The sequence below is a fragment of the Catharus ustulatus genome, chromosome 1, assembly GCF_009819885.2.
Source record: "Catharus ustulatus isolate bCatUst1 chromosome 1, bCatUst1.pri.v2, whole genome shotgun sequence".
NCBI classification, from domain to species: Eukaryota; Metazoa; Chordata; class Aves; order Passeriformes; family Turdidae; genus Catharus; species Catharus ustulatus.
Genome location: NC_046221.1, coordinates 123,622,987 through 123,640,026, shown reverse-complemented (window position 1 = coordinate 123,640,026; position 17,040 = coordinate 123,622,987). Strand labels below are relative to the sequence as shown.

The 17,040-nt window shown below is 38.5% G+C and overlaps 1 protein-coding gene across 3 annotated transcripts in view; it reads right to left on the bottom strand.

Moving 5' to 3' along the window:
• The window catches only part of NKAIN3 (sodium/potassium transporting ATPase interacting 3), a 349,000-nt gene that overhangs the window by 186,655 nt on the left and 145,305 nt on the right, over window positions 1-17,040 (bottom strand). The gene's annotated exons all lie outside the window — the stretch shown is intronic.

Genomic DNA, 17,040 nt, shown 5'->3' with positions numbered 1-17,040 from the left:
GCTCCCTCCCTTCCCCATGTCTTTGTTTTCTAAGATTTACTCTCACCTAGACTCGACTGCAAGCTCCTCAATCTGTTCACAAAAGCCCAAAAGGGCAGAGCAGGCTCAGACAAGTCCCAGACATGGCCACTGTGATCCCAAGAGTTCCTTAATGCAGGAATTAAGGAAGAGTGCTGGGAGCTCCCCACTACCTGAGGCACAGATGTAGGCTCAGGGGCTGAAAGGCAGTAGAAAACATTGGGAGACCTCAGAGCAAACTGCTCCAAAACCAACAGCCAAATGAGCCATCTGTGCTCTTCAAAAGCTGCTACATCACTTTTGGGCAACTACAAATCAGAGAGAAATGGTGGCAGCCTAATAGCTCTCTTCCCACTGTCCTCATGGCATCTTGGTTCTGGACTTAGTTGGGGGTGGAAAAGGAAGAAGCTAAGAAGCATCAGCCTTCACCTTTGCATCAGCATGTGGTTCTTAGGTGATTCTGCATTTCTGAACATTAGGCAAAAAAGAAAAACCAAAAGCCAGATATAAAATTCTTCTGCAAACACATTTGCTACTAATTTTTGACAATCAAATCCACTGTTCTAAACACAGAAAAATCAACTTTCTCAGCAGCATATTTGCTGGAGTTTAAACTTAGTTCAGTATTTTTGCAGCTGTAGCAAGATATTCTTGAGCAGCTAAATAGAAACCTACTGAGAAACAACTGAGTTACTAGAATTTATTAACATCTACTTGATTTTAGTACATTGTTACAAACCCTAAAATTTACTGAAATATGCACTTACAATATTTGTAACTGAGACAGATGGAGCAAACATGGCTCTATGAATACCAACCAAAGTATTATAATATGTGGGTATTTCACATAAATCATTTCATTTTACACATTATGACCAGATTCAATCTTCACTTGCAAGATGAGGCTAGGTGTCACTGAGAGCAGAATCTATTTTTCTGTACAAAATCCTTCCCTTGCAGCAGACATGAAAACCATATTCTCTATGCTAAGGTTAATAAATATGATAAATCTAAACAATGAAATGTACAACAGTTGAATCATCAACTTGGTGCAGCTCCTTTGCAATCAGTGAAGTTACCATGACTTTTATCAGCCAAACATCTGGCCCAGCATATGTAAATGAAAAATCACACAGTACAATACAAGGGTCCCCCAAATCCCATGTGCAAGATGGTAAATAGTTTTGAAAGTTCTTTGGCAAAGGCAGAACTTAAAGTTTATGGTCTAGCAACAGCATAGTGAGTCCTGAATCACATAGAAAGGCATTTATGACATCCATGGCCAGACCCAGAGACTTTTTCATTCCCATTAAAAGTGGAAATCTTCTGGGTCAGCAAAATAGCTAAAACAATTCACAGGTTTAAGAGACACTGTGTCGTCTTCCTGGAGTCCTGACTTAGTAAGCAAGCAGAGGCTGGAGCTGTCAAATCTGACTAGGACTCTGCCCCGACATTCACTGAAACTCTCCTGCAGCTTTGGTCTTCACCTACACCAATAAATTGAGTGTGTGCTGTCACACTCCCAGCACAGAAGGCAGCTCGCTTAACATTGTCACTATTGTCCTTGGCTCTGAAGCAGGGCAGCTGTGTGCAAACTGTACACTTACCTACTCAAAATGTCCCTTGGCCATGAGTTACCCACTCTTTGGAAAGACCACTGGTCACAATAACCCTGGTGAATGTGACAGAAAACTCTAATGGCTCACTAAAATCCACAGTGTCAATGCCTAGCTACTTCCCCAGGCACAAGCATGTGCTGGTGTCAGGAGCAGAGAGCTTGCCCAGAGCGGGTATTGAGGAAATTCACACTCATGGGTCATGGAGGCCATCATGTATTCTATGTAGCTTTGAAACACCAAGAGCTATCTGAAAGACAAAAGCCTGCAGCACCGATATGAATGAATCTGTTTAGTATCTGTCCCTTCTTAAACTGACCCTTGGGATAAATTTTCAGATCATCACATTAAATGCCTGAAAAACGTAATAGTAGATAAATGTACAACCAGTGCACTCTGCCACCAGACTCATGCTAAAAGGCTTGGTGTTCAGCTCATGCCTAAACTGGATCAGATAAAAAGTTTGCATCTCCCTGATATCTGCCAAGCAAGTGCTGAATATATCCATCATGCAGGTCTGGGCTCCCACAAAATAGCTCAGTGGCCACAAGTATATTACCAAAGATGAGGGTGCACATGTGTATATTCACCATAGACAGAGTTACACATAAAAAAAGTCTTTCCATGAATTACTGTGGTTAAGGTACCCACCACAAACAGAGAAATAAATTTCCATTTCTTCTCCTGCTGCCTACTGAGTTACTTATTCCTCTCCTCCCACTTCCTATCCATTAGGATACCAAGGGAAAGAGCTTCTCTTTGAAGCTGTGTCACAGGCAAAAAATAAAAATTTGTATTTCACAAGTCAAAAAGAGAGTGCAAGCAGAAACATGAGGGTACAGTCTGTTGCTTATGGCACTTACATAAAACTGGGAGAGTTGTTCGTGTTTCTTGTCTGCAGGACTCACTCTTTATTTTATATACAGTGACAGCATGAAACCATTGAAGGAGCCCTGGAAGCAGAATGCCAAGCATACAGTACTATTCCTTCCCCACTAAGAAGTGCTTTCACCATCAGGCTATGCAGAGAGACCTTCCTGCACAGCTAAGTCTCATTTATTTGGCTCTTGTCACCAACACAGAGTAATTTGTCTCATCCCCAAAGCCCACAGAATACATTAGCAGGGGTGGTGCAGGGGTGAGGGGAATCTAAAGAAAGGAAAAGAGGTAGGAGGAATGTCTTTCCTCCTCAAATTGCTACTCTCTTCTAAATTATAACATCTTGCAGGCAAGACAAGCAGAAGTTAAAAACCTAGTAATTCATGATCATGGCAGATGAAACATACTAAGATCTGTTTTCTTTATACCATGAGCAATATGGACTGAATAGAGGAAACATCTCCATGCTGCTGTTCTTATGTCTATATTCACCCAGTAGAGCCCCCAAGAAACTGTGAAGGCCACAAAGCTCTCAGTTCTGTGCAAATGAAAAGGCAATCCTTAGCACAGGCTGTGATTCAGGTAATTGATTTGACAGAACTCCTCAGAATGAAGGGAAGGAAACAGGCACTGTGCACATTTGGGGCTGATTTTGCACAGCTATGAAGAGCCCATATTGTTGATGTTTGCCCAAATTCAAATTCTCTGTGTCCATCAGTGACCACCAAACTAGCCTAGATTCTGTGAAAGATGGTTTCACTTAGAGTTACATGCGAGTTCTTCAAAACATAACAGCAGAAACATTTTTATTATAAGGAGGTTCTTCTCAACATGAATTTCCTTTTTCTCAACAAGAAATTTTCCCACATGAATTTCTAATTTCATCACCATTTTCAGATTCTTCTGAAAACAGCCTAAAAATCTGAAACCTAGAGGGAAGGGAAGGTTCCCAAAGTTAGCTGGCTCAATATCTCCCACTGCTAGAAGTCAAATAATCAATTTATTTGGGCACAGGAGCTTGAGGCTGCAGTTGGAGTATGCTGGATGTGACTGAGGTCCTCAGGGTTTACTATCATACCAGTTCTCTACCAAGTCGGGAGAGGCTGCACCTCCACTACTTGTGACAACTAAGACAACAAAGATGTGGACTGCCCATAAAAAATTTTTGTTTGATACTTTTTAAAACAAGTAACACGGAAGTGGAATGAAAACACAAACCTTTCTTGCAAATAAAAGAGGAGGGTTTGTTTAGGCAACTTAGACACTAGGTGTATATTTGCGTATGATGAAACCTATGTCCAGTTGAGTGAAATGTTTTCATGAGAACTCATAAAAATCTATCAAAGTTGATGGGAAATAACATTTTCTTATCATAACAAGACTTGGAAAAGGAGACATGATATTTCTTATTAGGGTTGGCAAGGGAGAGCTTTGTTATTTAGTCATCATCATCACTGACAATCTTGTAATGCAAAGTGCATGACTCGGGAGACCAAGACTAGCAGCAAAATGCTCTAGTGGGACTGTAGCACTTCACTTAATGAAGTCTTGGGTTTTTGCCTCTTTGTTTCACTAAGTCTTCCAAACATTTCCCATTTCCCACTTCCTGCAGAGCACAAGCTGCAAGATGGGTCTGCAATAAAATCACTCAGGGTGAACTTTCTCTTGCAGCCATGCTCAAGCCCTTTTTGTATTAAGAACAGCAAAAACTGCAGGTGAACTAATCTGTTTGAATTCTGAGTTTCTTCACCTAGAGGGGTTAACCAGATGTGCAGCACAATTGGAGCCCCCTGAACAGAAAGAATAACTGTAGAATTAATGCTTCACAAGTAGCTTAAGGCAAAGCAGTAGCAAAGTAAAAAGTGGTGATCAGCAATGCTGCATAGGATCTGCAGAAAGAAATCACCAAGATGTTCCTCATCAATAGAGAAATCAAAAAACATTTTTGAGAGAAGGCTTCAACAGGGTCCCCTGTGGATTAAACCCCTCCTCTAAATTCTCAGGTCCAATTATACTTCAAAATATATATCAGAAGCTGTCTGAGTGATGAGACACCACAGCAGAGTTACAAAGTCAACTTTTCAAATATGTGTTAAAACTCAATTTTCTCTTCTGTCAGAAACATCAAGGAAACAGCCAGTTCTATATTTTAATGGAAAAGTTTTATAAATGACATGTTAGTTTGAGATTAATAAATAGAACCAAACAGATGAAGTCACTGTATCAAGATGAAGAGTTTTCACATGTAACAGATATTTCATACAAGAAAAGACCCAAAAGTGGCATGATATAAACAGAAGACTATAAAATTGCTAAATGTAAAAATAAAAGATAAAAACTGATAAGTATAATCTACTTGCATTTGATATTAAAAAGTTGCTTCAATCTGTCATGTAAAACAATCTCTAGAAATTATAACTACCAGAAAAATATCAGTAGTATATCTAATAAACTCGTATTTGAGAAATCGAACAAAAATCAAAGAAATATTTAATAACTGGAAAGCTGTAAAACTACTTGGCTTTAAAGTCCTTTTTGAAATTAAAACCATTTTCCAGCTAGGGAAAAAAGGAGAAAAATTATGACTTCACAAATGGACACTGTTACAAATGGACTCAGCCTTCAAAAATTAAAATAGTATACAAAAAATGGTGAATCAAAAAATTACAGTTCATGGTATTTAGTTTCTAAATTCAGGTCAGGAATAATCTGTAACATTTGAATTATGCATGTAAGACTCAGAGCTGGCTGATATTGCTAATACTTATCACAGAAATTCCATGGCACACCACATCATCCATACTAACTGCCGCTCCTAAGGATAAAGATGGTTTCTTCAAAATTTTCATCCTCATCTTATGATCATAAATTTAACCTGTGGCTTCAGGAAGAGTTTCCTGGACATGATGAATCTCTGAGGATCGTTGGTATTTTTACCATTACCACTGGTTCCAATGTGCAGTGCTGAATTACAGTTTAATCCAACTTGGCATATGCATCTGCTAAAAACTGAAGTGGTTCTCCAGTCTTCTCCAAAAAAACTCCACCTGGAGTTTTAAGTGCCCTCTGTTCTGAAGCCCCAGGATACCTTTGCTAAGCTTGGCAGTGCAATCTCCTCTCCCTCTCCTCTCCTCCTTTTATGCTCAGATTGGTAGGCATTCCCAAAAAGCTACACATCAACACAAGTGAGAGGAGATTGCAGGAAAGGAGCAGTGGGAGCTTCCTCCACCACCTTGCAGCCTGAGGAGCGTGGAGTGGGAATAAAGACCTTGGATAAAGGTCACTATGAGCACTAGCCACATTTGACTTAAAAATCTGTCTTCACATTGCAGGGCTCTTTGGTGTTTATTTGTTTTTCCTCCACAGATATTCCACTGAGAAAACATTTTTGTAAAACCTTGGGGCAAAAACTCAATGTTCACATTTGGAAAATATGCACTTTCTAATTTAAGAGGAAAAGACATCAAAAAGCTGCCAAGCTACTCTGGATAAAACCTCAGCATTGGAGAGTAAAAGACTGACTTGCCACATGCTAAACCCCAGGATTTCTAACAGGAAATTAACAGGTGATGAAAGAAGATGGTTAAAATAAATAAGTAAATAAAAAAGTTGTATCAAAGACCAATGGTAATGCACAAACCACTTTTTATACAAATTTTATACTCCTGCTGTGATTTCAGAATTTTACTGACTTGACTTCAGCAGAACGGAAATTAAGATTTAACAGCAAAGAAACGCCAGGTTTTTAAAGCAGGAGAGAGCATTTAAACCTGAAGAGGAAGGGAGGTGTCAGATGATCAGTCTCAGCTGAAGTTATTTAGCAAGTTACTGTTCCTCAGCTAAATATTACAGTCTCCTTATCTGTAACTTACCATCTTTCAATAGAGGTTTCATTACCAAACATGAGTGTAGTCAGTGTCATAATTAAATGTTTAACTTTGACTTAGATCACTGCTTCATAGCTTTGGTGACAGTTAAAGGAATCATCTGACCACAGAAGAAACTCTCATTAGATTTTTAATGATCTGTATTCACTTGTCCAGGTGAAATACTAGCTTTTGGGTGATTTTAAGATGGTAATCCCTTATAGCAGCTCACTAAATACATTTATAAGACTATGTGTCATGGAGGTTATTGAATGTCAGGAACGATTCTGAGTAAATCACAAACATTTATAGTAAGTTCAGTTTAATGGAGCAAAAGAGAAACTTAGCTTTCTGACAAGTAATTGTCAGAGAAGAAAAAAAAAGCCTGATGATCAAAAGTGCCTTTGGAGTTTTGGTCAGACAGATAGGTAATTGGTTGTCACTTGAGTAATTTTAAATAAAATATAAAGCAAAAGAAATATATGTGCTGAAGGAGCTTGATAAAAGAGCGACAGCCAAGATTAGTGAAGGCCAGAGCATAAAACAAAGAAAAGAAAGGCAGGTTCAATAAGAAATATGTTGGTTTTTTAAGACAGCCTGGTCTGCTTTTCAACAGTGAATGATATTCTTATTCAGCTGTTCAACTCATATGGAAAATACTCAGAACTAAGTTAAAGGTTTTCCCACCATTCTGGCAACTGCTTTGGTAAACGACTTCAGCGAAAGGTGATGGTAGTGACAGCACATAGCATTACTGAAGACATGGTATTTTAAGAAAACAAAAAAAAATTCTGAGGAGAAAAAAGTTTCACTCCTCAAAACTTTACCAGTTGCTCTTTGATAAATGTTTAAGAAAAAAGACAGGTAAGGAGTGAGCAGTATATGTTCAATGATTATTGAAAGCCAATACACTGCTCTAACAACTCAGAACCAAAAGACCCTACTAAATAAATGGCAAAGAAGTTGATCTAATGAGGTCATTTGGACCTTAGCATAAAAAGGAGAGCTGGTAAATGCCAAATCTTTAAAATTAATATTTTCTCCACATTTTAACAAATATATACATATATTTAATATCACTATTTTACATGGTCAGACAGACACAAAACTAGTAGAAAACTGTTGTTCTAATTATGTGTATTACAAAAGTTTTGCAACTGCATTGATGATGTGCAGGAAAATTCTGAGTGATGGATTTAATATGATGTTATGTATTTCACCAAACTGAGCCCAACCCTCCAGTTTTGCCTCTAACAAAGCTCACACAAAGTCAAAAGAAGCCATGACTACATCAAGGCTGCAGGTTCTGGTTCAGAAAAGCAAGAATCTCATCAGCATGAGAAGAGGAGTTTGTTAATATTTATTCTGCAGTGCTACCCGACTGCAGTGATATAAAAGGTGGCATCAGATAGTTCCATTTCCCAGCACACTGTGGGTGCCAGGGTGATATACCCAAGGCTGATGGCTACATCTGTACCAAACAGACCCCATAAAAATGCAGTTACAGTCTGTGGGTAGCCACAGACTGTAGGGAAGAAGCCAGTTATTGTAATAAAACCCCATAGCACCAACTCGTTACAGCACAGTGATTTAAGATTGAATTTCAACCCTCCAGTGAAGCTGTAACTGATCCCAAAACACTAAAGTCAAGCCCCATGGCTGCTTGACCTATAAAATCCTGCAAACAGCTGGAATGAACATGCTTATAATGGCATTTAAGGCTCCCTTGGTTGTTCCATTTAAATGCCAGACCACACAGAGCAAAAGACAATGTAAGACATGGTTATAGGTTAAAAATCTTTAAATATTTCTATCTTACTATGGATGAAAAAGTCCATATCAAAAGATGAGATGAGATGAGATGAGATGGGCACCCAGACTGCAAAGTGAAAGAAGAATTTAAATCCCTGTAAGGTAAACAGTATGTAGAACCTCTTGTAGATAAATGTCATGCTCCTTCTTGGCAAAGAGCAACCCTCTACTCTTGAAATAAGTCTCTTTTATGACTCTTTAAAGCCCTCTAAACCTGTGTTTTAAAAGAAGACAGAAAATTAAACCAGATGGAGCTCTCCTTCCATGACTAAGGAAGATATATGTTCAGAGCTCACATGGACTTGGACAAGCTGGAGAGTTAGAGTTCCAAATTTAATGAACCAAAATTGTTTGATACGAGCTTTTGCATAAAATATCAAATGGCACAAAATGACTTGAGAAACATAAGGTTTCCCACAGGATGGTGCATCTTATGTTTAGTTTGTGGTTCAAAAAAGGCAGTCAGTGTATCTTCAACCACCAACTCTCTTCAGGCAAAACAAAGTATTAAGCCAAGGCAGCCAAGTAATAAAAATCATGTGCTGGCTGTTACCCCTAATTTGAGCCACAGCACAGAGCCTATTTCCACAGCAGGCAGGAGTTCAGATGTCTGCCCAGATAATATTCCCATTTTTTTCCCCAGAAAATTTCTCTCCGATGCATCTCTCAAATGCTGGCCATGCAAAAAAAGAAGAATGAGAGACTGCTTATATTCAACAGATGCACAAGGGGAAAAAAAGCTGTTTAGCACAAGCTCAGAAGTCTGATGATGTGTTTAAATAGGTCCCTGCACTGCAGGTCATTCACTTGCTCTCAAAAGCCAATTCCAAGTATAGCAGCAACACTCACAGATCCTTTGACTCTGTCACTGCATATGATGAGACTGCATTGATGTTGCCATTGCACTGACAAGAAGACTCTCTGATACTGGATCATTTCATGTTGTCATGTAAAATACAGAAATATCCTTCTTTGTTTACAGCATAGCAAAAATACCCATCCACCTCTTAATTTGGCCAGGAAGACGGGTTGGGATAGGACTGAATAGCAGCATGACAAACCATGCTCATGTTATCTTAAGCAATTAATCAATAAAGATTATTGTATTAATAACTTCAAGGGAGAGCTATATGGGCTTTTTTTTCTCATTTAGACATACAAGTATGTTATGATTAAACAGAATCATAAAAAGTCTGAGATTATTCTCAAACATGAAAGAAGAATCCTGTAGTTAGAGGTGGGTGACAGCACAGCCATATCTTGCTTTAAACATCACTCTTTTATAGGTATTCTAAGATCTGGCCATTCTCTTGTAGAAATAAAATTCCACATTATTTTCTGTGATTTTGTAGTCTACTCACATAGAATGAAGAACACAGTTCTCAAAGTATATATATAACTACATGCATGGCTTACTAGAAAGTTGTCAACAAACACTCGTTCTGGAAAATGATTGTTATAGAGCTACAGGGAAATAAAAGATGTCTTTTGGGTTGTTTAAGCTAGATTCTTTGATACTAAAATTAACTCCACTCTCAACTTCTTTTAAGGAGTTTGATTTCTACTTAAACTGTCTTGATTCCCCTAGCCCTTTTGGAATGCTATTCCAAAATGTCATTGTTCAAACAGCGCCCATTCCACTTTGAATTCAACTTCCCTGAATGTGCGGCCAGCACTCTTCTAGATGTGAAGACAAACTCCCACATGTTCGTTTTCCAATGGAAATACACATTTTAATTTGGAATCAAATAAGAAGATCTTGACTTGTTACAAGCTGGTAATTCATTCTTCATAAAAGAGAAGGATGAATTATCTGAATTTAAAACAAATATTAAGAAGTAGGGATGATACCTTTCAGGGTGACTTTAAAACTCAAAGGTATACATATAGAAGTGTAAATGTCCTGTGTATGTTATATATTTAGATCTCTTTCACAAAATAAGTGTTCAAATTGTTTAATCTTAACTTTTTGCTCTGATTTTAACAGAACTTAATTAATCTCTCAGTGACTTACTTCCATTTGTCTAGTTATTTCCATTAAATCCTCCAACTTCTGCTTGTTCTCCACAGCAGTTGGACTGCTGTGCTTCAAAAAAGTTTATCTAGCCTTGTCCTTGCAAACCGCAGATGAAGTAATTATCCCCCTTTACCTTCCCAATTCCTGCCACTATCCACTAGCACCACTGCTGGTATTTCAGTATGCACTACAAAAAGATGATAACTAGTGATGTTCACAGGAGCTGTTCATTTAACTCAGCAGTGGTCTCTCTATTTATCCCATCAGTCAAACCTTCTCCAGCAGCTCTTTTGTCCATTCCTAGGCACAGCCAAGACATACCCATACTTGTCAATTGTCTCTCAAAAGGCTTGGAGCAGAACAAACAAGTTGAGGAAAGCAGGGGGGCTACCAGAATGTCACAAAGACACCAGTGCTGTTCAAAGGCTGGAGGGAATTATTCCTAATTACCTAGAGATGCTCAGCAAGGCTACACAGGCAAAAGTGAAGACAGAGACTGATCTGAAGTGATACAGTATAATAGATTCCCATGGTAGATTTTTCCTTTGGTTTTCAGAATACTGACCCCCAAGATCTGCAAAATTCCTCAAATGTTTGTCAGTTTGAGTCAATGCTACTATGTACATAATGTTCCTACACAGCAGAAGAAAGAACACAACAGCCTTAATTATTTGCAAAGTATCACACCTGTGTGTGCTGAGCTTTTCTGAGCTGTAGCACAGTTGTGTTTCCTCCAGACCACTTGGACTGCATAGGTTAATGCTGTGCAAATATCTCCTGGCTATCATCCAGAACTGTGCAAGCTTTTCCAGGAAACATCAGGAGACTGGACAGCTTTACAAGAGACCAGTGTTTAAGTTAATGCATGGGTCCTACTTAAGCACTAGTGGAGCAAAGTGGTTCATGGAATGGCAACGGTCAGAGAGGACCTCTGGAGGTTACCTGGTCCAAAACCCTGCTCAGCCCCAGGCCACCTCGGGTCATTTCCCCAGAACCATGTCTAGATGACTACTGAATATCTCCCAGGATAGAGACTCCTCTCCGGGAGACCTGTGCCATTGCTCAGTCACCCTCTCACAGTAAAGTGCTTCCTTTTTCAGAGCCTCTCTGTATGTGCTTTCTAGTGAATTCATCAGATGTGCTATGACAGTCTATGTGGAGAAGGGGAAACTTTTAGAAAATACAAGAAACTCCAAGGCATGTTTCTGCCTTCAAAACATACTGGTTTCATTGCTGTGGCAGATCTGATATGACTAAACCAGCATCAAATTTATACACTTGAGCAAGTTAGTTTTCACAAGGAGAACAAAAGGAGACAGTGCCAAGTAAGAAGCTAAGACAAATTTAGAGTCAAGGCCCTGGCAAAACTCAGAACCTGGAATCCTTGGTCTCATCAGTTACCCCAATAAAGCCAACAGGGCTCTTTAGGAACACATGAGACACAGGATGACATCAATAAATGAATGATAAGTGTGCTAAATGGTAGAACTCTCAAAATTCACCCTCAGCTCTATGAGATCAAGGAAGATCTTTAGACATGTCTGGAACTTCACAGTACTATGCAACTTCCTCAACTGAATCATGTTAACTTAAACAAAATCAATGTCAGATGAATCAGAATCTAATTGGAGATACTTGCAGTAAAGAAAATTGCAAGACCAACCAATCAATTGGTAAGTGGCTAAACATAAAATAAGGATCAAAAATTAAACATATCTCAAGCATCTGTAGAAGGAAGATAGTCTTGCTGGCTCCATGACTGAAAAAAATTTCACTTGGGAAAAGCAGTTGCAGCCAGAAATCTCCAACATTTACTACCACAACTATTGGGACCATAGGCCACAGTGAGACTTTTGGAAGATACCATCTATAAATACTTATTATGGAACTAGTGAAGTTCATATTACTGACAGCAAAAGCAGTTGGAAAACTGGAATGTCATTTGTCTCCTCTGTGAGCAGGCCATTAAGCATGTCTGAGGATGTTTCCTTTGCCCTCTTTTCTGCAAAAGACACAAATTACTTGCATGTACTTTGCAGCACCAGAATATATTCTCACCTGCCCAATATGCACAAGGCTGGAAAGCATATCTCCTCCAAATTTGACTTTACCAAATTCTATTTACTGGAAGACTTTCAAGAAGTTATACTTTTTATATGATGGCAGATTTTTGTCTACCGTTTCTCCATAGAAGTAGAGTAGTGGTCTTGAGATAGCAGTAATATGACTTAATTTCAAGATTCAGAAAATAACAAAAGGAAACTATTCAGAATACTCCAAAATATTATTTGAGCACAAATACTACCAAAAGTGATACATTATGATGAGCAAAACTGTGACTATCAAACTGGTATGTTTCACCTTTAGTATATTTGTCTGAAGGTCTTTCTGCTCTGAAAGTCATTAAAATTAGTGAAAGGAATCTTTGAAAGACCAAGTGGATAAAAATGTTACTTGCTTTCCACCCTTACTCACATTTTATCTACCCAAAATAGATGGATTAGTATAAAATGTGAAAGGAAGCCTTTAAACCCAGGAAAAAAATCCTGCTGCAGACCTTCTGCCTCATTTAATTTTACTCTGCAAATTCAGAAAGGGAAGACCGTGGAGAGAAAATGTAATGCTAGGTGTCTTTGTGAATACCAGTAACCACATTAGGCTGTCACATACTTATACATCCAGTTGGTTTCAGTCACTGTAGACTTATTCATTCCAGCTTCATCTCTCTGGAGAGAGACACCTGTTTTCAGCAGAGCTAAGCAATCAGTCTATGACAGGAAGTTTTCAGACCCCAGGGAAGATGTGCTGTAATCTCTTTTTTCATCATTGCTGGAATAGGCATAAAGACAAGGTGAGCCTGCCTCATCTGATGCCATGGCAAGAAATGATAAACATGCATTATTATCTTGCAGGAGCTCAGGAAAATCCACTGTCAGAAAAGAAACTTCTTTAACCCAGTGATTCAGCAGACGGGAGTTATATGGAGGAAGCTGATAAAATGAAAACCTACCACATATTCCTCCATGGGAGGCAAGTCCCCCATATGTCTCCTTTGTCTCACCTCCTTTGTAACTTCAGAGTTGGAGAGGTGGCAAACATGTTTATTCCTGCTTCTGCTTGAGCTGTCACACCTCTCATTTTGTCCTGCCATAATGCTGCCTTTGCATTCACACACCTCCCTAGGGACATGCTGCACACCAAATCCACAGGTCTTCCTTTCACTTCTTCAGGACCTACGAGTCTCCTGTGCTTCTACAACAAACTCTTCTGTAATCTCTTAATCACCATCATCTGGTGTACTAAGTATTTCTAATGGAGTCCCAGAGTTTGGTGTAAACCATATGCACCTTCAGGTGTTGGTGGATTTATGTTTGTCAAACAAAATAGACAGCAAATATATTGCGTAAGTTAATGTTTTGATAATTAATGCTCACCATTAGCAAGGTGACGGATTGTTTGTTCAGAAATATACCACAACATGGCTGCTTTGACCATTAAATTTAAACCTTCAGATCTTTTATTCCTGGCCTTAGTAAGAGTTGATGTCTAGCTGTTCTGCTCTAGGGTTACTTTGTTAATGACATGCCACTGAAGAACCAGAGTGAATCAGAGAAGCCAGGAAAGATGCAGTTTATATTGCTTCTTGTGCCCTTTGCACCCTGTCATCTGTCCATCCTTTATCCCCTACAAGAGACAAGTGGGGAACAAAATGCTGTTTCATGCTCAGCTGCATAGTATGCTAGGAAGGGATAAAATATTTCTTACTGGAATACTTTGGTAAAATTAATTAAACAATTACCCATTTTTGATTGTAAATGGGCAATGTATTAACACTGACAGTCTCTGACTGTCAAAATCCCCTCTGAAGTCACTGTATGTTTCTTGCATGCTTTCCCTAAAAATCTGAGCACTGCTACAGACAGAAAAACAGATTACCTAAGTATTTGCTCTGATTCAGTATGACCACACTCATGTTCTTGAATGTTCTTGAATTCCTGGGAGTAGTTTATTGCACTCTCTTACTGCTTCCCAGGCTATTGCAACTCAATGAGATGAATAAAATATCAACCTTTATCTCTGTCTTATAACTACTTACAAAATACAGTGAGAGGCTATCATCACTACTTTCATTCTCCACTGTAGACTCATCAGATTTTCTTCATTATAATGTATTCTCCAAAAGTGAGGAAACTGCTGCTCCAATTGAAAAACTGTTTGTATTCAGATGAGGACATGGAAGCATGCAAATTATTTATGCAGTAAATAGGTCATTTCCTCTACATAAGAAAGAACAAGGACAAAATAGAAATTCACTTTCTCAAATATAATTCAACTTTCTCATGGATTGCTTGCTCATGGTAGCTGATTTCTAGATCCACTCTTATGCACACAAGTGGCCCCAGGAGGCTTTTGATTTTCAAGGACTTCTACTTACCCTCATACTCAACCTTCCTATTTCCCCTGCCACTGGTAAACAATAAATACTTATCAACCTCTTGAATGTTGTAAAAACACAGCTCTAAGATGCTGCAACACAGTTTGCACTTGTTATTTTAAGCTTGTATCTTGGACAAGAAGAAAACCACCTAAAAGAGCAGCTGCAGTTTTGTACCACAAGCACACCACCGAAATCACAGAGTAGCCTGCTATTCCCTTCTCTCTTTGATAGTATGGTTGTATCTCGTGTTTTAGTTAGATTTGCACTTGCACAGCCTTTTACCAGGCTTTGTAAGTTTTTAACATAATACACACAATGCACAGTAAGATAACTGTTAGCTGTATTGCCTATTCTGCAATGAACACCTGTTTAACCAGGTAAGATATCCATCTTCTTTCTATTTTCCTCTGAGTCAAAGCAAATCCATGTCTTAAAAGCAAAAATTAAATGAGAATGATAGGACACAGATAATGTACAAGGCACGTATGTTCTCAGGCACACTGTTAATCTTATCTCCATTTTGACTCTCTAATGATCCAACTGGTGGTATATTTTCTCTAATCCTAAATTCAGGACCCTACTCCTGATACAGAGTATATAAAGTGTCTTGTGGTTTAAAAAACGTGCTTGTTCTGATAAGCACATTGTATTGCCCACATAAAAGAACTGAATGCAGAGCTATAAAAATGTCTTCAAGCTCAACTGTAAATTAAAGCTGTCACTTCCTGCTGAAAGCCTGGAGATGCTACATGGCTGTAGGAACACACAAGGAACCATTACATTACCTTTCTATCTCCTTTTTCTCTTCACATACTAAATTCCTGTCTTACAGCAAGCACTTCTTTGGGAATAATGATATTCCAGTTTGTTTTTAGTGAGGATTTATTCTCATTATACAAACACAGGATTACACCATGAGGCCAAGATTTCAATCATAAATCTATGAAAAATGCTGAGTCTGTCTACTGGGAATACTAAATCATGACTGCTATTTTTTTTACTGTTTGCAAAGTTTATGTAACTAGATTATGTTGTTGCATTACAATTTCATCCATGTTCAATGTTCATTTCCTTTTTTTCCATGGCATTAGAAGTTACCATTTTGTATTCCCCATCCTAAATTTGTAAGAAGCCAGTGAAAAAAAACCATATAATTTATTCCAAAATGTTTCACTGAAGTAATTCAATCAAGTTTTTAAAAGAGCTGAATGCAGAACAGAGTTCTTTGATTTCTATTTCTAAGCATTCCCTTCAATATGTCCCAAAATATACAAACCCTTTTTTAATTATTGAGGAACAGCCTTTTAGTTTAAAACAAAGGGGAGACACTTACAAAAAGCTCCTGTCCTTCTCCCCATAAAGCTGTGTATCATTTAAGAAAGCTGACATTAGACATGAAGCCAAGTCATGTACGCTCATGCAAATACCCAAATGTGCAGGGAGTTAGCTTATAAAATATATCTATACAAATGTATATGTAGCCATATGTTGACATATACATATGTGTGTGTGCATGTGTGTGTGTGCAATTAATTCAGTGTCTCTAACTCTTTGGATAAATAAGCAATTATATAGAATTCATTCTGAAAGCCTGGCCCAATTACACATGTAATTTATCTAGATACAAAATAGGTACCTTTTCTCAATAAAAGAAGTCCTGCAAATATCATAAACATGAAAAATTTAATAGCATAATCACAATGTAATTTAACCCAAAAGCTCTTCCCTCAGGAAAACTGCTAGGTGCAGTAGAGGATGCACTCATGTGAGGAGGGCAGGATTATGTCTGATGTCCTCCCAGCAGCTCCCATGCCTGCAGAACCACCCAGAATAATCAACATGGTCCCCACACCCACACTGAATCCAGTCACCTGCTGGGAGGCCCTAATTCCAGGGGAAAGAACAGTCCTGTGACTTATCACCTTCAAGCACTGGGACAAACTCACTCAGATCAGTCTGTGCCCCAAGAATCCAAGTCCTGGAGATGGCCACAACACCAGAATGTAGAAAAGGTGTGGCCAGGAGGTGGGAACAAGCTCTTCAGGGAGCCCTTTCTCACCACAGCTACTTGCGCCTCCAAGTGATCTCATACTGCTGCAGTCAGATCTGCCAACAGGCCCTGAATGACATAGTTATTGTAAAGACTGAATTCTTGTATCAAATACAACTCTTCAGGTATTTTCTAAGTTTACTGCTTCAATATATTTTTTTCTTGTCTTTTTACATTTTACATTAACTTGCTTTCAGAAACATTGTCAAAATTGGCTCATATTTGATAAAGTCTAACACTGTCTAAGAATTAAACTCCTGTATTTGAAACACAAGACTATTTTGAAATCACCGAAGTTTGTGTACTATATGTATTGCAAAGTAAAAGACGACCTTTCAGTGATT